Source organism: Castor canadensis, chromosome 4, assembly GCF_047511655.1.
Source record: "Castor canadensis chromosome 4, mCasCan1.hap1v2, whole genome shotgun sequence".
Lineage (NCBI taxonomy): Eukaryota > Metazoa > Chordata > Mammalia > Rodentia > Castoridae > Castor > Castor canadensis.
The window spans coordinates 113491115-113513486 of NC_133389.1; the positions used below are offsets into that span (position 1 = coordinate 113491115).

General features: G+C 41.1%; 1 protein-coding gene across 18 annotated transcripts in view; it reads left to right on the top strand.

Moving 5' to 3' along the window:
• Positions 1-2601: 2601 nt before the first annotated feature.
• Positions 2602-22372, top strand: part of Tanc1 (tetratricopeptide repeat, ankyrin repeat and coiled-coil containing 1) — a 259962-nt gene continuing 240191 nt past the window's right edge. For 17 of the 18 annotated variants that reach the window (XM_074070867.1, XM_074070878.1, XM_074070870.1 and 14 more), the window contains exon 1: positions 2602-2739. The gene's annotated coding sequence lies outside the window, so the exon portion shown is untranslated. Of the gene's footprint in view, positions 2740-2762; positions 3849-22372 lie in introns of those variants that run through there. The other variant, XM_074070864.1, reaches the window with a different exon arrangement.

Below are 22372 nucleotides of genomic sequence, written 5' to 3' on the forward strand. Positions count from 1 at the left end.
AATGGAATCCAGTATATTGTATGTATGGTGGGGGAATGTGTACAGCATGCAATAATCATGTGAGCTCTGTTTCCCTCTTATTTTTTCCAGCTAATATCAACATATGCAATAAATGAGCTTTTTAAACTGCACAGATGAGCAGAGATACCCGAAGAAAAGCAAGAGGTGATTCTTGTTCTTCCCTTCCCCTAAAAATAAAAATATCACTTAAGAATTAACCAAAATCATGGTTTTTTAAAAAAGAGATGTTTAAAAAAACATTAAAACTCATTTTTGACCCTATCTCAGTTAATACTTTACACAGTAAGATGCTCAGAAAATGTCCAAATCATTTTCTTAAAAAGCTGATCTTTGTGGAAACCCCCTTTTTCTGCACCCATGATTTTTTGGTTTTTTTTTACTTTGTATTTTTGGCCTTGACTTTTCTAAAATGTATCATTTTCACCCACAGCTTAAGACAGCTTTGATGTTCTTAGTCCAACATACTATAGGCAATGGTAGCTGTTTAAAGCAAGAGATCAGATTGTGCTTAATAACATATGTAGTTTGGATCACATAAACACTACAGGAAGAAGAGGAGACAGGGCCCTTCTGTGTACAAATTTCAAATTGCTAGCTGTAGACCTGTTTAACATATAAAGCACTCCTAAACGAGGCAGTGATAAAGTTACTTCTTTAGTGACCATGACTTCTGAAGCTTTAAAAACAAAACTTTTTCAACCAAAAATAAAGAGGATGCCAGAAATTAGCATATTTACTTTATGTGATTTCCTACTTGCTACTTAGAGAGATTTGAGAGTAAAGGGGGAAATTTTTTATTGCTTTCAAAGCCCAATTTAACTAAGCAATTTCATTAAAGTTTGGAAATATAGCTGAGAGCCAAATACAGAAGAACTTGCTACAAATTACAAATTTCATCCATTATACATTTTACCCATTATAAAGAAGCCTGAAGCAGGAAACGGTACCAGTTTATTTCCTTTTACATATTAATATTTCAAAGTAGATTGTGGAGGAGTTTTTTGTCTTTTGTTTGGCTTGTTACTTTATTATTATGGCTGCTGTCTTTGTCATCTGTTGTTGAAGGGTTGGCAATTTGTACACATTTCAAGAAACGTTAATAAAGCTTTACATTTTTACAGCAATGAGGCATTTCAGAGTGGAGAAAGAAGTAAGTAGTTTTCTAAGTTTGTATTTTATTTTGAATATTCATATTGCGCTTTGTTTCAGGAATACTTCAAGGCTACTGGTACTTTTAGTACTCAAATATCAACATAGTGATAATCAGGCCTTTGAAACTGTGGATAAAAAATCCAGCACATTTCAGGCATCTTTTATTTATTATAGAGAGACTATGCCATATTTTGCTTCCTGCCTCCTTTTACAAGAACTTTAAATATGGACACCATTCCTGCTGGTCTTTAAATTGGGAAGCTCTGCGTGAAGTTGAAGTTTTTATAGGGAAACTTGTTTAAAACACAGTTGTCTTTAAAGACGGGTTTGCCACAGCAAGGTTAGGGGTTGCCAATAAATCCATTTATTGCAACTTCTGTAATCTCTGCTCCAGCCACACCGATGGGACAACCCATGCACAATTCCCGCTGACGGTTCTAATTGATCCTTCCGTTTGGAAAGCTGGCCCAACGGGCTGGAGGGGTGGAGAGGGCTGAATTGGCTGCCTATTTTCAGTGAAGAACCCGGGATTCCCGGATCCCTAGGCCATACTCTCTGGCTTTTGCTCTGCTGAGGAATAACAAAACATTTTGGGAACTAGGGAGTTTAATTTACTGCCACCAGCCGACATCATAATAGCATCTTTGTTCTCCCCCTCCGTGCGTCCCTCCTTCCGTCAACGAAGCAGGACCCTGACCCTCCGTGGACGTAGCCCAGACAGCAGTGGCCAGCCGGGAGAAGTTGGAGGAGGCTGCAGACCCCGGGCACTGTGGGACGCCTGGGTAATCACTGGTCCCTGAATGTCCCTATTTCTCGTTCCAGAAAGAAAAAGATGCAGCTGGCGAGATACATTCTTATACTTTCCATCTCCTTTAGCTCATTTTGGCCTGAGAAAGTGAGTGTGTTTGTGTGTACACTTAAGTGAGGGAAAGAAAATCCAACAAAGCCACACGAGCCACCCTAAGGCATCCACGGAAACTTCAGCTTGGCTAATTGCTCCCATATGTCCTCCTCGGCTGCTTACAAAAAGCAATGGAGAGGGAAGGCCGGGTTACTACTGATTGTAAAGAGGCTGCAAAAGAAAAAAAGCCTATCACGCATCTCCTCTGGTCCCGGAAGGGTCCAGGCACAGCCTCAGGGGAACCCGCCCGGTCCAGGGACAGTAGGGGGGCGCCCGCAGACACCCCGCATGGAGAAGAAGGGCAGGCAGGCAGGCACCGCGCCCGCGCCCCGCGGAAAGTTCGCGCGCCGCGCCCCAGCGGTTCCCAGGAGCCGCGGCAGCTCCGGGCGGGCGGACGGGGAGGGGCGCGGGAGGCGCGGCCCGGCGGGCGCGCGAGAGGAAGGTGCCTTCGGGAACACGCGCAAGGGCGGGGATTCGCGCTGCCAATGAGGCCCGGGTGTGGGCCGAGCAAGGCAGGGGGACGGGCCGGAGCGCAGCGCTCGCGGTGGCAGCTGCGGGAGCCGAGCCGAGCAGAGGCAGCCGCGGAGCGCCGAGCCGGCCGCGCCCCGAGGCCCGGCCCTGGGGGTGGGGAAACTGCGCCAAGGCGCTGGAAACTTTCCCGGCAGGTAACTCCGCTGACTGGTCGCCGCCGCCGCAGGCCTCCGTGCTTCCCGGGGAGGGCCAGCTGCCGACGTGCAGAGTGGAGGACAGGGTCCCGGAGAGCAGGCGAGGGTGATGGGGAGCGTGGAAAGATGTGTGGGAAAGTTTCTGGAGCGCCCCCTCCTCCGGCGGGCACACCCGGGAGCTTTCCGGAGATAGGCACAGACATGTTGGGCGCCCCGGGCCTTGGGCTCGGCGTCTCTGAGGAGTCGGCGCCTTCCCAGCGCCGTTTCCTTCGTGTCGGACCCAGCCGACCACGACGGAGCTAGAGTAGGGGGGACCTGGGACACGCAGACACGCTTGAGTTTCGGGACCACCCCCTCCCGTGCGTCTGCTCGTCCCCTTTCCCGCCTTCGCCCGAGCCCCCGGGCTTGGCAGGGCCTGAGCTGCGCCTGGTACCTGAGGAGGGGGGAGGCGGGGGCGGTGCACGCCTGGCACCGCGGGGTCCCGAGTGTCCCGGTGCGCGGGTCGTGAAGTTGCATAGCGAACTTGAGCCGGGGAAATCGTCTCACTCGGCTCTGGGCTGGAAGTCTATTGCTTTGCCTCCTAGAGCGCTGCGATTAGCATATGCACGCTCTTTTCTTTATTGGGGGGGAGGCGAGCTAGGATTAGACATTGGAGGATTTTTCTTTTCGTGGGGAGAAGCCGAGAATGACCAGGATTGTGCCCAGATTGTGAGTGCCCTTATTCTTGCGTGTAGAGTGGCCACTCTGGGGGACTTAGGAGGACGCACATTGTTTCTGGAGGACCTTGGGGTGCTGGGCGCAGCGCTGGGGGTGTAAGTGACTCCCGGCTTTGGCGCGGCGGCTTTTCCGGAACGGCTGTCGGGGAAGGAAGCCCTAGGCATTGTGTGGCGTGTCTGTAGACAGAAAGGTCTCTGGACTGGCGTTCTCAAAACTTATTGTTGTGTAAGGCTCGGGGAGGAAATGCGGCGGTGGGCAGGTAGAAATGCGGCGCCCCAGCCCGAGGAGCGGAGGACGCCGAGCTCGGCGACTGGGCTGCCCCAGATCCCGGTGGGGGGCGTGATGGGACTCGTCTCGGTAGCGCTGTTTGCTTCTGCAGCCAACTCCCGGAGGTGAGGAGGGCACCTTCATCTTGAACTTGACCCTAGGAGTAGTGTCGTCCTGTGGGTTCCAAAGTAAAGACACACTGAATGTTATTATGCGATGGACCTGAGACTGGGGCGGAAAGAAGTTCGTGGTTCAGAACCTTTGATGAAAGGGCTCAGGATTTCTGAGGTCGCGAACTCTTTAAATGCCAGACACAGACTATAGAAGTTAGTATGTGTTTGGGAGAGAGAGACTGGAAGAAGAAGGGAGAGAACTGGTTTGTTGGCACAGAGGGCTGGTATTTCTGTGTGGTGGAAATGAAGAGAGGCTGCATCTTTACAGTAGATCCGCTACCCTTTTTTTTTTTTTTTTTTTCCTTCCTGGGTCATCTTGATTCCTGCCAGGCTGGCACTCCTGGAATGGGGGAGGGGAAGAAGAAGAAAGCAGTTGTGAAGCTTTTCTGGCCAGCCAGCAGGAAGGTATTTCAGAGCTGCAACTAGGAAGATTCCTGGATTTTAACAGCTGCTTCTTGATTGCTGGGAATGAAAGAATTTATGAGCGGCTGAGATGTGTTCATTGTGGTAGTACTCTGAATGTTTTACTCATCTAAGCTACTTAAAGATCTTACCGGGACCTTCCCTACACTATACCAGTTTCTGCAAAGTTTGTGTCAGCCACAATGCTTGCTGGGTGTTAGTCAAAAAGCATCATGAATATATCCTGGTGGTTTTACAATGAAATGTGTGCGGGGATAAAGGATGTATGGTATCTGACATCCTTCAGGACTTCCTCTAATGGTTGTTGCTGTTACCTGCCAAGTCAGTGCCGTTCAGGCTTCTGAACTGTTGTGATTTGACAAGAAAGGATGGGAAATAAGTGTCATCAATTTTAGTGGAGGCAGGAAAGTCCAGAAATAAATTTAAGGTCATTTTTCATGACCTGTTTTGCAGTTCTGGTGCCACAGACTTAACTTTTGCTGGAACTTGGAAGCATTGGTTTTCTTGCTTTCTTGGTTTAACCACCAGAATGTCTAAATTATCGTAATTCATGTTCTTCATGGAGCTAAAACATAACTGATTCATAGTCAGCCTTTTTCTGCTTCCCATAACAGCCAAAAGAACATTTTGTCTCTTTAACCACACACAATTTATTTGATGCCATAGTGGGGTTTTGGTACTGTATGATTGAGGGCACTGTTTTTTAGAGACAATGGAATTGCTTTGATTAAATTGTCCATTTTTAGGCAACTTCTCTTCTGAGTTGCTGATTAATTCTTTATCTCCTAGAGAACATTAAAAGTAATGTCCCTGGGCTAGTAAAGCTGTAATCCATATTATAATGAGGACTGCCAGCATAGCTGTAGGTTAATGTTATGTCAATGTTTCCAGTAGAAATTTCTCCCAATTGTAAAGATTTTATTTCCATTAAATTGAGAGTAGGGTTGAGCGTTTCATAGCTAGAGAAATGGCTTTATTTTTGTTTTTCTGACGAAAAGTTTGGTTTAACTTGTAAGTTACAGGAATAAATTTACAGAAGCAAAATAAAGCAGAGTGGTTATATAAATGCTTACACTCACACATATGCATGTATGTGTACACATATGTACAAGGGGATTTGTGTTAGTCCCTAGAATAGCATTGATCTGAACTGTCTCTTAAGTGCATATTTCAGTGGTAGTGAAACTATGCTTCCTTCCATAGTTTACAAAAATTTTTGCCATACCTCGGTGTTAAGCCTTGGTTTTTTCACCTTTATCATCACTAAAATGGAATTACCTTGCAACCCTAACGTTCTTCATGACTCTCCAAGAATTTGAGAAATGTAGGATTGGTGGATTCTATATTGTAATACTAGAACAGTCTCGATATTATAATAGTGAAACAGCATTTATAAATGACTTCGTTACATATTTTATCCCTCATTCCTCATTTGAGTAAACCAAGGCTCAGGAAGTTAGATCAGTTTGCCCAGTATTATTTGTGATAGTGGAGTTGAACTTGAACCTAGGTTATTTGACTCTCTTTCCTTTTCCATATCTTTCTTTATTCATGGAAATCACCTGTGAATTGGCTAAAACTTGACAAACAGACTAATGTGAACATATAGCAGTTTCTTACAGTATTTCACTTGTGGGTTATTTTGGTTTCAGAACCCTAGGGTTAATATCTGTGCTTTGATGTGAAGGATTAAAAACAGTTCACTAATAATGGTAATAAAACTTTCTCCCTAGGAGAGTTTCAGAAAGTCACATACTGCCAACTAATCATTTGTTTATTTTCAACTTCTTTTTTATTAAGTAGACTTCAGAGTCTAACATGATTTATAATCCAGATGTGTAACCCAGACAGCATTCTTAAGGAAATTACTTCTCAAATCTGCCTCTTTATAAAAATAAGAAATGAACATACCATTTGCCTTTCATCTTGGTGTCTCCACCTAATTACAAAGCCCAGATGAGTATTCCTTTTGGTGGGGGAGGGTCTTCATTCTTGAGCTTTTCCTATTGATAACTAGATAAGTCTGATTTTGCAGCACTTTCTGTGTTAAATAAACCCATCTCTTTGGTAAAGAAGTAGTAGGTTGCAGGTTTCACTGTCTTGGAATGTTTACTATGTCCTGCTTTCCTGTTTGGGAGCATGATATATGCCTGGATACTCAATCTGGAAGCCTGGCTAGATTTATTTTTTTCCCATGCTAGGGATCAAACCCAGGGCCTTGCATATGCTAAGCACGTGTACCATTGAGTCACACCCTACCCCCTTAGCAGTTTCAAAAATGAAATTATGCGCTAAGGGATAAACTCTTTTATGTCTGAGCAACTTGTCCATTTTCAGCTTTTAAAACTTATTCTGGGAAGAGTGTCTTTAAAAAATATTAAGCAATAGGGTTTAATCCTCAAGAGAGGATTCAATAATCTGTACCCATTGATTGACTGTGAAGGAGGTATAGTGAATCTGAAATTGCTGCCACTTCCTTGGGAAATGAGAAGAGAACATTGTGAAGTAGTATTTGCTAGTGAAGTTGAGAGACTGTTATTAGTGTACCAAAAGGGGACAGGACCAGCAAAGATGAAAGGTTGTTGGTTTATTATGAGTGGAATGGATTTTGATGAAGGCCACCTTAGGAGACATTATTTTTTGAAGAGTGAAAGGGGTTCTCCTGGTTTGGTTTGCTGTGTTGCTGATGGGGGTTGTCCTGATAGGCTGGGTGTTGTCTTTAGGGGCTCTTGAAAGTGTGTGTGATCAAGGAGAATGTTTTGGAAAAAAGTATCCCATAGGCAGGAATGTCAAGGGCAAGAAAAGTGTTGTTGTAGCAGGGGTGGGACGGTGGGTGGTTCAAGTAGTAGAGTGCTTGCCTAGCATGTGCAATTCCCAGTACCTCAAAAAAAAAAAAAAAAGTGTTGCAGAGATATGACATAGTCCCTGGATTAGCACAGAGTTTGACACTAACATGAGGGAATTTATTAGTTAAAAATCCCCCAGCCTGTCCTACATAGTTGTGAATTTAGGATGTTAAACAAGCCTAGAGCTACAGTGACTCAGCCCCTTCCCTGTCCCACCCAGCACACCTAGGATTACATATCTATGATGAACAGTGGCTTATTACCTCTGTGGGTAGCGAGTGAGGAAGTCTTGAAGAAATACTTAGCTATGACCTTTTCACACAAAGGTCACACTGGGAGCAAATTGGGACCTATATTACATGCACTTTTGAAGAAATATGAACAGGATCAAACATGTGAGAGTACATAGGAAGTATTTATGCAGCTTAGGGTACCATACATACTCTGTGATTTTGCTTTTTCCCATCGCGTGCATTCCCTGTGTACATTCTTCTTTGGTACTGTTTTAATGGCTGGCTGGTAAATGCATTGTTTATGTTACCATAACTTATTTTACCATCCATTTTGACATTTTAGTATGTTTGGAAAGCAATCTCTCTGACTATCAGATGAAATTTCCTTATCACTGAATCACTGTGATCCAGCACAGTGTGTAGAGCATAGAGGTACCTGGCTCCTGGTAGTTCTAAAACCTTCTATTAAGAAACTGCCTCTTTGCTCTTAGTTTCAATTTGAGAAAACCATGGAGAGAACCTGGATTGGCCTGGTGCCAGTAAAAGCAGAGTTATGGTTGGCAGTCCCCATTAGACTCCCAGGATAGCACTGTGGAGAGACAAATATCCCACAAAGAAGGAGTTTATTGTTGATGGAAGGGGGAGGGCACGAGTGAACAAAAAGAGCTGGCCAGCAGAGGATGTATTTCCGAGAGTGTATTGCTGGTCATAACAACGTACCAGTCTGTGAAAGGATGTGAAAATATTTAATGTTCTTGTGATGTACACCCCTGTAGTCTTGAGAACAGTAGACTTGTCCACATTCTGCAGGGCTTTGAATTGCTGCACACAGAGGCACTTGTGTAAAGGGGTATTGCGTTACTGCTAAAAACCTAGAGCTGGTCATTATTCCCATGTCCCCTCCATTATATTCCTCTCTCACTGCTCTAAATTACTTGAGATTAGTAACATCAATTATTAATGTTTATTGAGTGCTTGCTGATGTGGAACTAGATGTGTGAATTAACAAAAAAAATCCATGGAAATGAAGCAGTATAGTTCTTTCTTCCCTCATTGTCCTACATGCATGGGTGGTTATGTACAGAGGATGGTTGGTTGCCCACACAGTAGTGTTCTAGGTCCTGACCTCCCTTGCTTCTTATAGTTTAAACCAATAGTTTGTTTGCTTGGGATTGAGAAGTTGGAGCTAGACTCAGGTGGATAGTTCTTCTGCATGGGCCTAGACACCCTCATGGCTCTGAGTGCAATTCATTGGAGAGCTATTACTCCCCCATGTTGTAATAATTTATAGCATTACTTGCTACCATAATTCTGCTTTTGATTAGTTTTCCATTACCTGTATACTTAAGGTAAGCAGGGTGTGTCCCCTGCCTCGGGGAGTGAATCTTGAGTAAGCCAAGCCAATTTTAATTTTACTGTACCTGTTGTAAATGACTGATTAATGGATAGGTATATGACACCTATGGGCTCCTGCCATATTTAAAAGTTGTCAGCATAAGAGAACAAGTTGCATAGAGTGAAAGATTGAAAGTACCTAGGACCACAATGACTTTTTCTTGGCTCCTGAATTAACCAACCTTAGAACTACTGTGACTCAGTACCTCTGTGAGAAAAAGTGATCTCCAAAGTGAAGTGTGCCAGATAATCTAGTGTGGGAGGGAAGAAACTATTGCAACTTTAGAAAAAAATTAAACTTTACAAATCTATAGTAGCTTTACTAATACATGTATATTATATATCAAGATACACTGGTTGGTATATCTGATAGCCTCTGTCAGTTAGGTTTTGTGAGATCACCTGAGGGAAAAGTGAACATTTTACAGCCTGGTGGAGTTGACAGTGGTACCTTCATTTTTATTCTTGTCCTAGGTGCTCTATCCATTTAAATGGATTTATGGGTTATATTATCTAGTTTTAATTAGACTGACTCCTACAAAATGGGTCAGTGGCTTGATTCCTGCAAAGAAAGTGTAGAGTAATACTAATGATACACTGTTAGAATATGTATAATGAGAAAGTATAGAGGAGCTAGGAAATGCCTTATTATGGAATGATTGGAAAATGATAATTGACAAGCTGGCACAAAATTGTATGTGAGTTTGTTTTATTAAAGAATAAAAACAAACTAAAATACTGCTTGCATCACATTCTTTTTTTTTCTTTTATTTATTTATGCATACAATGTTTGGATCTTTACTACCCCCTTCCTCTCCCCCCATACCCCCTCGCTATCAGGCAGAAACTATTTTGCCCTTGTCTCTAATTTTGTTGAAGAGAGAGTATAAGCAATAATAGGAAGGACCAAGGGTTTTTGCTAGTTCAGATAAGGATAGCTATACAGGGAGTTGACTTGCATTGCTTTCCTGTACATGTTGTTACCTTCTAAATTAATTCTTCTTGAACTAACCTTTTCTCTATTTCCTGGTTCCCTTCTTCTATTGGCCTGTCGCTTTAAAGTATCTGCATTAGTTTCTCTGCATTGAGGGCAACAAATGCTATCTAGTTTTTTGGGTGTCTTAACCTATCCTCATACCTCCCTTGTGTGCTTTCGCTTTATCATGTGATCAAAGTCCAATACCCTTGTTGTGTTTGCCCTTGATCTAATGTCTGCATATGAGGGAGAACATATGATTTTTGGTCTTTTGGGCCAGGCTAACCTCACTCAGAATGATGTTCTCTAGTTCCATCCATTTACTTGTGAATGATAACATTTCATTCTTCTTCATGACTACATAAAATTCCATTGTGTATAAATACCACATTTTCTTAATCCATTCGTCAGTAGTGGGGCATCTTGGCTGTTTCCATAACTTGGCTATTGTGAATAGTGCCGCAATAAACATGGATGTGCAGGTGCCTCTGGAGTAACCTGTGTCACAGTCTTTTGGGTATATCCCCAAGAGTGGTATTGCTGGATCAAATGGTAGATCTATGTTTAGATTTTTAAGAAGCCTCCAAATTTTTTTCCAGAGTGGTTGTACTAGTTTGCATTCCCACCAGCAGTGTAAAAGGGTTCCTTCCCCACCCCCCATCCTCGCCAACACCTGTTGTTAGTGGTGTTGCTTATGATGGCTATTCTAACAGGGGTGAGGTGGAATCTTAGTGTGGTTTTTATTTGCATTTCCTTTACTGCTAGAGATGGTGAGCATTTTTTCATGTCTTTTTTGGCCATTTGAATTTCTTTGTTTTGATCTTTTTTTTTTTTTTTCCTATTTTTTCCTTTTTTTTTTTTTTCCAGTGCTGGGGACCAATCTCAGGGCCTTGCACTTGCCAGGCAAGCACTCTTCCACTGCGCTAAATCCCCAACCCCCATTTGAATTTCTTCTTTTGAGAAAGTTCTGTTTAGTTCACTTGCCCATTTCTTTATTGGTTCATTAATTTTGGGAGAATTTAGTTTTTTGAGTTCCCTATATATTCTGGTTATCAGTCCTTTGTCTGATGTGTAGCTGGCAAATATTTTCTCCCACTCTGTGGGTGGTCTCTTCAGTTTAGAGACCATTTCTTTTGTTGAGCAGAAGCTTTTTAGTTTTATGAAGTCCCATTTATCTGTGCTGTCTCTTAGTTGCTGAACTGCTGGGGTTCCATTGAGAAAGTCTTTGCCTATACCTATTAATTCCAGAGTATTTCCTACTCTTTCCTGTATCAACTTTAGAGTTTGTGGTCTGATATTAAGATCCTTGATCCATTTTGAGTTAATATTGGTATAGGGTGACATACATGGATCTAGTTTCAGTTTTTTGCAGACTGCTAACCAGTTTTCCCAGCAGTTTTTGTTGAAGAGGCTGTCTTTTCTCCATCGTATATTTTTAGTGCCTTTGTCAAAGACAAGTTGGTTATAGTTGTGTGAATTCATATTTGGGTTCTCTATTCTGTTCCACTGGTCTTCATGTCTGTTTTTGTGCCAGTACCATTTGCATCACATTCTTTAACGTTTTAATGAACCAGGCCTGGTGGCCCGTGTCTACAACTCCAATACTTGGAAGGCTGAGACAGGAGGACCATGAGTTTGAGGTCAGCCTAGGCAACATAGCAAAACCCTATCTCAAAAAAAATTTTTGTTTAACATGTTAATGTACACACATGTAATTCATAACTCTGGTGTTTTCATTATATATCAGTTATATATAATTTATAACATGTTGGGATACATGTTTAATTTTTTTTTTTTTTAACTGATAGGGCTACGTGATTAAAAAAATTTTGAGTCAGGCGCTGGTGGCTACCATCTATAATCCTAGCTACTCAGGAGGCAGAGATCAGGAGGATCACAGTTTGAAGCCAGACCCAGGCAAATAGTTTGTGAGACCTGTATCTCAAAAATGCACAATAAGGGATGGTTATGGTTCAAGTAGTAGAGCACCTGCCTAGCAAGCATGAAGCCCTGAGCTCAAACCCCAGTAATGCAAAAAAAAAAAAAAAAAAAATTGAGACAACTGTTTTAAGTCACTTATACTCAGACTCTTTGTTGTTGTTGTTACTTAGTGCTAAAGCACCATAGCCGAGACTAGGATGATAAAGTGTGGCTGTCCCTCTTTTACTCTCACCTAACAAGATTCTTTGTGATCTGGTCCCTGACTTTCAATTTTGCCTTTGATGAGCCTCTTCTCCCCCTCCCCCCCACAATATTGACATTTTCATCTTTTAAGGCTTAAGAAAATACTGCTTTCTCATGAACATTTTTCTGATTACCTCCATTCCACGGTTCAGTGGTTTCTTTCCATTTAACTCTGGCACATTGTCTGTGCACTCATTATAATGTTTTTCTCTCTTTACCTTTTATAATTAAGTTGTCCACCTGTTCGCTATGCTGTTGGGATGTAGGCTTCTGGATGATAAAGGTCCTGCCTTGCCTTAGTCATTTTTAAAAAATATATCACTTGTGCTGGGCATCGGTGGCTCATGCCTATAATCAGAGATCAGGAAGATCGTGGTTCAAAACCAGGCTGCTCAAATAGTTGGTGAGACCTCATCTCGAAAAAAAACATCACAAAAACGGGTTGTAGAATGGCTCAAGTGGTAGAGTGTCTGCCTAGCATGAGTGAGGCCCTGAATTCAAACTCCAGTTTGATTTTCACAAAAAAAAAAAAAAAAAAAAAGAAAAGAAAAAAAAATCACTTTTTTGCCCTTTGGGAGAAAGAGGTAGGTAGAAGATCTAAAGTTCTTTTTTTTTTTTTTTTTTTTCATTTTTCTTTTATTATTCATATGTGCATACAAGGCTTGGTTCATTTCTCCCCCCTGCCCCCACCCCCTCCCTTACCACCCACTCCACCCCCTCCCGCTCCCCCGCCTCAATACCCAGCAGAAACTATTTTGCCCTTATCTCTAATTTTGTTGTAGAGAGAGTATAAGCAATAATAGGAAGGAACAAGGGGTTTTGCTGGTTGAGATAAGGATAGCTATACAGGGCATTGACTCACATTGATTTCCTGTGAGTGTGTGTTACCTTCTAGGTTAATTCTTTTTGATCTAACCTTTTCTCTAGTACCTGGTCCCCTTTTCCTATTGGCCTCAGTTGCTTTTAAGGTATCTGCTTTAGTTTCTCTGCGTTACGGCAACAAATGCTAGCTAGTTTTTTAGGTGTCTTACCTATCTTCACCCCTCCCTTGTGTGCTCTCGCTTTTATCATGTGCTCATAGTCCAATCCCCTTGTTGTGTTTGCCCTTGATCTAATGTCCACATATGAGGGAGAACATACGATTTTTGGTCTTTTGGGCCAGGCTAACCTCACTCAGAATGATGTTCTCCAATTCCATCCATTTACCAGCGAATGATAACATTTCGTTCTTCTTCATGGCTGCATAAAATTCCATTGTGTATAGATACCACATTTTCTTAATCCATTCATCAGTGCTGGGGCATCTTGGCTGTTTCCATAACTTGGCTATTGTGAATGTGCCGCAATAAACATGGATGTGCCGCAATAAACATGGATGTGCAGGTGCCTCTGGAGTAACAGTCTTTTGGGTATATCCCCAAGAGTGGTATTGCTGGATCAAATGGTAGATCGATGTCCAGCTTTTTAAGTAGCCTCCAAATTTTTTTCCAGAGTGGTTGTACTAGTCTACATTCCCACCAACAGTGTAAGAGGGTTCCTTTTTCCCCGCATCCTTAGAAGATCTAAAGTTCTTAAACATCACCTTGTACCATTACTTTGGAGTTCTCTCACCTCTAGCCCTTAGCAACTTAGGAAAGCAGAGAGCTCTGCACACGTGTGAGAAATTGGAGGTCACAGAGCGCATGGAAGATCTAGGCTTTAAACATGAATCATTTTATTCCAGAGGTTTTTTTTTTTTTTGGTGTTGGGGATTGAACCCAGAGCTTTATACATGCTAGGCAAACATTCTATCACTGAGATAGAGCCCTAGCTCTGTTTTTTTTTCTTTTTAAGTTTAAAAATAATTAGCTGAAAAATAAAAATTGTATATATTCAAGATATATAAGGTTATGATGTGATAATATGTATGCATTATGTAATAATCTGTCACAATCCATGCTGTAGTGGATTCCTTAGTATGTGTTTCTTAGATTCCTTAGAACGTGTTTGTCTTATAACTGAAAGTTTATACCTTATGACCAGTATCTCCAAATTTCCCCTTCTGAGCGTCCCCTGGCAACCACCACTCTATTCTCTGCTTCTGTGAATTTGACTTCTTTAGATTTCACATAGAAGTGAAATCATGGTGCTATTTGTCTGTCTGTGTCTGGCTTATTCATTTTTTTAGCACAATGTCCTCCAGATTAATTTACATTGTCCAAAAGAACAGGACTTCCTTCTTTTATGGCTAAATAATATTCTAGTGTATGTATGTACATGATTTTTTTTTTATTCACTCATCTGTCATGGACATTTTGGTTGATTTCATATCTTGGCTATTGTGAACACTGCTACAATGAAGATAGCTCTTCAAGATACTGATTTTATTTCCTTTGAGTATATATCTGGAAGTAGGATTTCTGGGTCGTATGGTAGTTCTATTTTCATTTTTTGAGGAGTTTTCATAATGGCTGTACTTCTTTACATTCCCACTAATAGTGTGCAAGGGTTCCCTTTTCTCTATTCCCTTGCCAACACTTGTCTGCTTTTTGTTAAGAGCTATTCTAACATGTGAGGTGCTGTCTCATTGTCATTTTGATTTGCCAAAACTGTTTTTCCTGCCTTCACGTGTTCTGACAGTTACACATTACACATGTGTTTCTTTCATGTGGAAAGACTGACATGGGTGACATTAGGAAGGTCCATGAGATTATGGTGCAGAACCATTGGACAATCCTAGGCACGTGCAGTGAGTTCAAAGGAGAGTCTTTGGAGTGTAACAAGAAAGGCCTGGTGGATGAGGTGTATAAAGCTCTACCTGCCTATGGATAGTTAGCTGTCTGCAAGTATCACCAAGAAAATTGTGGGAAATACCTGCCGTGATATTGGCCTGAGCATCCCTGTTGGGAATGCTGGACTGTACACTGCTTACCTGGTATTCCCTTCAAGGAAATAGGATAATTGAGGGTTGACAGTTGCTGGCTTTCAGGTTGAGCATTGTTAGATACTATATGCTGTCATGATGGAAAATAGTTATCTGTCTGGAGTTTTGAGGGTCAGATGACAGGATATATATGAAAATGTTTTGAACATTGTAAATTGTCTCTTAGAGCTGAAGGAGACACCAAATTTGATTGTTTCAAAGTGAGTGTGTGTTAAATAAAATAGGATACAATTTTTCTCAAAAGAAATAGGTACTAGTTGAAAGTTGTTATAAAACATTTAGCTGTGGATTTAGTAGAATTTGTGATAAGGTCAATCTGTTGGAATCAGTTGGTCAAGTTCCTGAAGGGACTCATTTATAAGACTAGGACCAACTCTAGTACATAAAGATGGAAATCTTGGGAGGAGGAACTTTCAATGAGTTTTTATTTTAGGAGCTGTTTTTTGTTTGTTCTTTGTTTTTGTTACTATTGTTGTTACTGTGAAACCAGTAATTTATATTGAGGTATGTTTGGTCCCAAACCCTTTGAAATATGTCAGCATAGTTTTGAAAGGGAAAAATAGATGTGGCTTGACAATTTGGATGAATTTGAAATCTGTTCCTTTGTGAAGTTACAAGAAGATGGATTTGAATAAATAAAATTTAACTTCATTTTGGGGCAAGTTTGGCATTTCATATTTTTGTGAGTGACTTTATAATTTAAAACATTAATTTAAATAGTAAACATAATTATAGATGCAAAAGACAGAAACAGTGAGTGTCTCCTAAGTACAAATAGGTTCATGTTTGAAATTCTTACCTGAGTTCTTTTTCTTTTGTTATTGTTTGTTTGAGTTTTGAGAACAGCTGGTCTCAAACTCAAAATCCTTTTACCTCAGCTTTCTAAGCAATGTTACTGCAAGCATAAACCCAACAGCTGCATGCACCACCACCACCACCACCACTACCACCAGTTCTTGAATGTTGCATGTGATTTAAAAGAGCCTTACCTCTCTTTGGGTGATTTATCTAGGTAAAGCAATTCCCAAAATGGGTTCCATGGGAAACTGATTCTTAGAAAATTAATACATATCATATAGTCCACAGTCCAGTAAGTGGGAAAGTCTGGGTTAATCCAAGTAAACCAGTTTTTTTTTTTTGTAGGACTTTGAGCACTCTTAGATTTAAAGTTTATTCTGAGTCTCTTTGAAGGAAATGGAGTGTTCATTACTTCCCAAATGCTTGGGATTGTAGTAATTGTTACAAAGCATCTTTCGGCCAATGATTATTGAGTTGTTTTATTTGTGAAATATTTTATAGCAAATCCCAGATATCATGTAATTTTGCCTCATAGACTTTAATATTGATTTCTAACTAAGAACTTAAAGTAGCCATTCTCTCATTTTCACATAAAGTTAGCAGTAATTTCTTAATATTATACTGTTCCCTAAATGTCATTTGTTACCATTTTTGTTTTTTGGAACTAAGATACAGTCAAGGTTCACATATTGCACTGTGGGTTGTTGTTTGTTTTTTGAATTTTTTTTTTTTGTTCCTTTAGTTTTTTTAAATGTAGAAAAATTCCATTTTACCTCCTCCCCTTCCTCTCCCTCCTAACTTTTAGAAAGGAACTTGTAAGATATCCTATATGCTGAATTTGTTTCCTTTTGTTGTTTACCTTGTCCCTTTGTCTTTGTATTTCCTATAAACTGCAGGTTAGGTTTAAAGGCATAATTAGATTCAGGTTTAAACATTTTTTGGTAAAAATAGCCCTAGACTGTGCTTCTTCCGACTCTTTGATTTGGGAACAAGTATTTAAGTTTAGCAACTGATAAGTCGCTCTTTTTTGAATATAAAAATAATGACTTAGACTTTGTTTGGAAATTAGTTTTATTAGTATATTAAGGGAGTGCCAGATGAATTTCAAATGTGGCTGGAAAGGTATTCAGAATAGTTGGCCTTGTTAAATGGATATAAGTTTTCAGTGTTTTGTATCTTAAGACTATAAATCTTGATGTCTCTTGGATAAAGTGACTTAGGTGTTAAACATACTTGGTGGTTGAATTTTATTCAGAGTGACAGGGTATGTGAGCTGTAATGGTATAATGTTATTCTATAAAGAATTATTTTTTAGCATAACAGCTTAGGAATTTGCATTAATTTTACTCTACTGGATAAAATTTCAATGGAAATTTTTTTGAAAAAAATGCTTAGGCTAATCTAAGGATAACCTCAGTGTGGTAATTTTATATGTACATTGTCTAGAAACTCAAATATACAAATAAAAGTTCTACCATTGCTGATTTTGCTAACTTAATTTTCTATATATAAATTTTTCCCCTTGATAACCTTCCAAGTGCTTGTTGTATGTCTGGGAAAGCTAAATTGAAAGGAATTTTGTGTGTTACTGAAGAATCGCTTATTAAACATAAAGTAGCTTTGCATGATGAATGGTAGCTATCATAAGCCATCTCCAGCACATTGTTGTGTTTAATCCCTTATCTGGCAAGGACACTTTTATACACTAAAATTTGTTCCTTGTGAATGAATGATAAGGTGTCTTGGACAGAGTAGATACTTCGTAACTATAGTAGTGCAGTAAAAATACACATATACTCTCCTTTTCTTCCTCCACTACTTTTTTTTTTTTATTCATATGTGCATACAATGTTTGGGTCATTTCTCCCCCCTTCCCTTTTTTTTTTTTTTTTTTTTTTTTTAAGATAAGGGATCTTGTTATGTTTCCCCAGCTGGCCTCTAGCTCCTAGGTTCAAGTGATCCTCCTGCTTTAGCATCCTGAGTCCTGGGAGTACAGGTGTGTAGTACAATGCCCAGCTCCTATTTTTATTATTTATTTATTTATTTATTTTAGTGGTGTGGTGCTAGGGATCAAACCCTAGGTCTTGCACATGCTAGGCAGGGGCCTTACCACTGAGTCATGCCCTTAGCTGCTTCTTTGAAGGCACATGAACCTTGGTTTTGTGTGTGGCTATGGCAATTTACTTGAAGAGTTTCTCTGTCTGTGAAATGAGGATAGTAATTTCTGTTTCTTGGAGTTTGTGTCAGGACCAAAAGTGAGACCCTACAAACTGTCTACCACCAAGGTTGACTCATAGGTGCCCAAGACACATCGTCTTCTCCCTTCTCCTCTTCTTACTGTATTTTCTTTTTATTTGTTTGTTTATTTTGAGACAGTCTTTGTATGTGGCTCAGGCTGGCCTTCAATTTGCTTGGGTAACCCATGCTGACCTCAAATTTGCTACCGTGTCTCCACTTCCCAAGTGCTGGGATTGCAGGCTGGTGCCATCACACCTGGCTTTTACTAAATTTTAAATTCAACCTTCTGAATTAGTTGTTGAGTAGAAGTTTTTATTTGTTCTGAGTATTTTAAAATTTTTAAGCTTTAGGGTACTTGTTACAGAAGTTCAAATAAGATCTTAACTTCAAGATAATCTGTTTAGGTGGCTGGTTTGTATATTAAAACAACTAGGTGAGCCAGGCACTGCTGGCTCATGCCTGTAATCCATGTTACTTGGGAGGCTGAGATTGGGAAGGTGGATTTTTGAGGCCTTCCGGGCTCCATCTCAACCAATAGCTGGCTGTGGTGGTACTTACCTTCCATTCCAACTGTGTGTGGGAGGTTATCATCCTAGGAGGATCACAGTCTGGGCAAAAAGCGATGCTAGAGGCATGATTCAAACAGTAGAGTGTCTGCCTTACAAGTGAAAAGTCCAGAGTTCAAACCCCAGTACTGACAAAAAATAAAATAAAATAAATTTCATGTCTATACAAAATAGTTTGAGCAAACAGATAGGGTGGTTTTAGATGGTGATTTATAGAGAATGAACTGTAGGACAAAAAGGGCATTTTATTATTGGCACAAGAATATTACTAACAAGCTGTCTGGTATTTATGAAAATCAGTATTTAAAAAAATCCATTTATGTACTGACACTGAAAACATGAGAAACTCCTCAGACTTTAGTGGTGTTTTGCTTAAGTTGTAGTTTAGAACAATAAACTTATTTTATTTACATGGAGTAAATCTGTGCACTGCACATGTGCATGTAGATGTTTACTTATGGACAGAGCGATTGTCAGCCAAGAGAGCAGGCTTCCCTAGAGAGGTCCTAATCAGTAGGGAAGGGATCCCCTGCACTGACCTTGTGCCTTGCTAAGGACCCACGTGGGACTAGGGATGTATTTCAGCGGTAGAGCACTTGCCTAACATGTGCTAGGCCTTGGGTTTGATCCCCATCACCTCAGAAACAAAAACTCCCAAGACCCACGTGAAAGCAGAATGAATGTATTCTAAGTTTTGAACAGGAGACACCAAGGAACAGTTCAGAGGCTGCGTGGATTCTTAACGGACTTTGTATTCTCAGCTTTTATGGATAAACCAAGAAGTGTTCTCTCAGTCAGTTGTCTCCATGTCTTGGGGCATTTGGTTTTGGATCTGGCTTATACAAGGAGAGGTCTCAGTGGGACATGGGGTCACACTGCTTCCTGCCCAAGATTAACTTGACTCCCTGAGGACACTTGAGTCCAGCTGCACTTGAGCTTTTTTATGCCTTTTCCTTATTAACAATTTTGTTGATTTATTTCTTTCCCAAATCTTTTGCTCATGTATAAGGGACCCTTTGAATTGTCTGACTTCACATAACAAAAGTCAAGCCAGGAAGACTCAAACAGCATAATTTCATGCCATTTCTAGGAGTGACAAGCTCTAAACCGATGCAATTCACAGAGATTTCACCTTCACAGGGTCTTTTTGCTTCCTTCCTGTAGAGCAGCCTTAGCCAGCTCAATAAACATACTATTCTTGAGTTGTCAAAGGTCAAAAGTTACCATGACAGTGTTAGCTGTTGGGCAGATTAGAAATTGTTTTCACTTGCCAAAGGGTTGTGGAGGTCTTGCATTAATTTTTCTAATAAATACTTCCTGAGGGCTGTCATTATTTCCTTCAGGGTTCGAGACCCTGCCCTGTGAGTCTGGGGAGACAAATGCACAGAGTACTAGTGGAAGGTGTCAGGGTGACTGTGCAGCAGGAGAGAGGAGAAGAGGAAAAAGAGGAGGTGGTGCTGGCACTGGGGCAGGCATCAGGGAGCAGAGGGAGGAGGTGAAGTCTGTGTAGGACTTTGCCAGGTGGGAAAGGGGTTGAGGTGCTTTCTGGAGGAAGGGACCACAATGAGCAGAGGCTGGGAGGCATGAAAATACAAGTCGTGTTTTGGGGAGTTGTTACTAGAACAGACGGTGCTTGGCATTTGGGAACAGTGGCAGGGAGGAGAAAGCCAGATTGCAAAGGCCTTGTATGCCAGATTAAGTATGGACTTGATCCTGTGAGCAAGTGATAGCTGTCAAAGGCCTCTCAGCTAGGAGATGATGTAATTAGATCTGTGTGTTGGAGCAAAGCCTTGGCAGTGGTGGTGTGGAGGAGAGGAGAGGAGATTGGTGTGGGGCAGGTGTGTGTGGGGTGGGGGCAGGGATCTCTTTTAGGAGACTCTTGAAGTAGGTCAGATGAAAGATGATGTTTGAGGCCTGAGTTGGAGGAAGAGAAGTAATGCTAGCTAGTGTGTTTTAGTGTATATTTAAGATGATTAGCTCATAGGATTTTCACAAAAAACTTCACAGGGTGCTTTTGTCGTTCTTGCTTTTCAGTCAGGGAAGCAGGTAACCTGGCTCAGCCAGCATTTGAACACAGGTTCACTGTCCTGAATCACCATACTTTTATAACAGGATGTCCAAGAACAACATTTCAACAAATTGAATTTTCAAGATCTAATTAACTTTTGTTAGCAATTCATGAATCAGGCAGCATCCAATCTACAAAGTGCACAAAAACTCCATGGGGCATGGCATAACAGTAAGTTTTTGTAAGGTGGCTTGAACAGGAACAGGAAAACAGCACAGTGTAAAAACACATTGGTTAAGATCAGGTTGTTTCCACCAACATCAGGTGTTGGTGAGGATGCGGGGAAAAAGGAACCCTCTTACACTGTTGGTGGGAATGTAGACTAGTACAACCACTCTGGAAAAAAATTTGGAGGCTACTTAAAAAGCTAGACATGAATCTACCATTTGATCCAGTAATACCACTCTTGGGGATATACCCAAAAGACTGTGACACAGGTTACTCCAGAGGCACCTGCACACCCATGTTTATTGCGGCACTATTCACAATAGCCAAGTTATGGAAACAGCCAAGATGCCCCAGCACTGACGAATGGATAAAGAAAATGTGGTATCTATACACAATGGAATTTTATGCAGCCATGAAGAAGAACGAAATGTTATCATTCGCTGGTAAATGGATGGAATTGGAGAACATCATTCTGAGTGAGGTTAGCCTGGCCCAAAAGACCAAAAATCGTATGTTCTCCCTCATATGTGGACATTAGATCAAGGGCAAACACAACAAGGGGATTGGACTATGAGCACATGATAAAAGCGAGAGCACACAAGGGAGGGGTGAGGATAGGTAAGACACCTAAAAAACTAGCTAGCATTTGTTGCCCTTAACGCAGAGAAACTAAAGCAGATACCTTAAAGCAACTGAGGCCAATAGGAAAAGGGGAACAGGTACTAGAGAAAAGGTTAGATCAAAAAGAATTAACCTAGAAGGTAACACCCATGCACAGGAAATCAATGTGAGTCAATGCCCTGTATAGCTATCCTTATCTCAACCAGCAAAAACCCTTGTTCCTTCCTATTATTGCTTATACTCTCTCTACAACAAAATTAGAAATAAGGGCAAAATAGTTTCTGCTGGGTATTGAGGGGGTGGGGGGGAGAGGGAGGGGGCGGAGTGGGTGGTAAGGGAGGGGGTGGGGGCAGGGGGGAGAAATGAACCAAGCCTTGTATGCACATATGAATAATAAAAGAAAAATGAAAAAAAAAAAGATCAGGTTGTTTTCCTTATATGGGTATAGCCAAGGGGACTTCCTTACCTCAGCTGCTCAAGACCACTTTTGATTGGCTGCTGTGAATTTTGTCTGACAGAAAATTGTCCTATCTGGGAAATTGCCTATCCTCTATCTTCTGATTTCCCAGAAGATCAGATCTTAAAGTAGACAGTTTAAATTTTACTTTTGCTAAGGTGTGGAACCTTAGCATGAGTGACTCCATTTTGGGTTGGTTTGTTGGATCCAGTGCAGGAGATCAATCAGTGGTCTTTTATAAATTTTATTTAATAAGGGGGAACAAGAACATAAAGAGTGCATAGTGGAGATGATTTTTGCAGTGACATGGAAACTTCTAGACTAGAAAAGGAATACTTGATAACTGACTAAAGGCAGAGTTTCCAGGTAGGGCAGCAAGGTGTGGAACTGGATGGCATGGTAACAGTTCTTTCTCATCAGGGGAGGGCAGGGTTTAGGACCTTCTGGGATGCCAGTTGGAAATGCCCAGTAGGTAGGTAGAAATTTGGTTCTTGAAGTAGCATCCAGTTTTCTTGTAGAAGCTAGGGATTTATCTCTAAGGAGGTATGGACTCAGGACTTCCGTGGCCAGGCATGGGTAT